Below are 2,027 nucleotides of genomic sequence, written 5' to 3' on the forward strand. Positions count from 1 at the left end.
GAAATATCAGGGTTTGACACAGGGCTCATTTAGGCAAATACTGCCTTAGGATGCTAATTACAATAAAGTTTCACCATTTAAAAGGGTATCTAGGAGTTCATTTTAAAGGGTATCTTCAGGAGTTGGTAATGGACAGGGAAGCCTGGTGTGCTGCAGTCCATGGGGGTCACAAAGAGTCGGACACAACTGAGCTGATCTGAATTGAGGAGTTCGTTAAAAGGGACAGGTTCCTTTAAACTTTTTGGATTCAGATATATTTGTGATGTCACTGTTGCCATAGGAGTGAAACATCAGAGGTTTTTTTTTTTTGGCTGTACCATGCGGCATGTGGGGTCTTAGCTACCTTATCAGAGATTAAACCTGTGCCCCCTGCATTGGAAGCACAAAGTCTTAATCACTGGACTGCCAGGGAACTCCATTTTAAATTAAAAAAAAATTTTTTTCAGAGTATTTTCTTTGCATAGGGAGACAATGTTAAGTACATATACCTAAGTAAAATTTAATTCTTTTGAGATAGATAGATTTCTACCATATCAATACCCTTGCTGAAAAAGCTGTTTCATGGCTAGTATTTGTACATTCTAAGTTTCAAGCTTAAAAAAAGAGACACTTTTAATATTCTCAAATGTAAAAACAAGTGATGTTCATAAATTTCTTTAGGGGCATAGGTTCATTGCCTATGTCTATGTATGTCTAAGCAAGCATTGTACATTTGCTTTTGGCAGAATTCATTTAATTTAAGCAATGATGAAGAACTTTAGAAATAAGATGTATGAAGTATAGAAAAATGTGTTCAAGTATTTCAGAGATATGTTGAGACAACACGTAGTTTATCATCGATTCAAACCCACTAGCTTATCCTCAGAAAACACAAACAACATATCTACCTTTAATCTACCTTTAGTACAAGAATATATTTCCATGATTTGGGTTCATAAACACTCAATGAAGAAGGACATGTCGAGATGCAGAGTCTTCTAAGTACATAGTAGTATCTTCTGCTGTGGCATTTTCATTTAAGGGCAACCCTTTTTTCCCCCTAATTGTATTTTAAATTACCTACAAAGTAAGAAAATTTGGAGTTTTAGTAGCAAAAAATGCCAAATATACATTATTTTTAAATTTACTTTTTTTAAAGTACAATTAGGTAGACCAAAGTTCGATAACATTGAAACATTTCAGCTTTAAATGGCAGCTCTTGCTTTTGGTTTAATAATAAAGATCAGAAAATAGTACCGTCTTGTTCAAAAGTGCCTTATTTATCCCTCTTAAATCTGAGTTAGTTGTTTTCTTCATGATTAAATCTTTCTCTGTCAGTAATTTGTCTTCAGTTTCCGTCTAGAGAATCTGACCAGTAATTAAACATTTTTAAAAAGGATTGTAGAGTTTTTAAAAAATACAATACTGATGATAAAAATAATGCAAAAAATAGCAAAACAGGAAAAGAATCAGAGTCTGGTTCAATTTAACCCCAAAACTCTATCATATATTTTCACTTAATTACACTGCATGAAATGAGTTAATGCCCCATTGTAGTTGAAATAATTCCATGGGGTTCCTGATAAGTTTTAAGTAAAATTTTTGTTTAGAATTATTCACAATTAGTGGATGTATTATATATTGAAATTATTAATTCAGAAATACAAAGCAATCACATCTCATTTATAGAAGTGACTTATTTATATAATTTAGAATTAAAATCTTCCTTCCTTATATTTAGGGCTACGATTTGGAACTCATATAACTTTGATGGGAAGTCTGTTCTTATTTTAAAAAATCTCCCTAAATTTATTTTGGTTTTTATTAAATTCATTTTTTAAAAAATGTAAATACTATAATCTCATTGAATTTTAAAGACTCATTCTAAACTAAAATATACAAGTCTTACTGAACTTTGTTCAACTATATCAAAACAATAAACATAATTACTTACAGATGATTAAGCAACTATTAAAAATCTAACAAAACAAAGACGCTGGCTTGAATTTTTTCAGTGTTTGGCAACAAAAAAAAATACATAGCTATAA

The sequence above is a fragment of the Bison bison genome, unplaced genomic scaffold (genome assembly GCF_000754665.1).
Source record: "Bison bison bison isolate TAMUID 2011002044 unplaced genomic scaffold, Bison_UMD1.0 scf7180017864143, whole genome shotgun sequence".
NCBI lineage: Eukaryota > Metazoa > Chordata > Mammalia > Artiodactyla > Bovidae > Bison > Bison bison.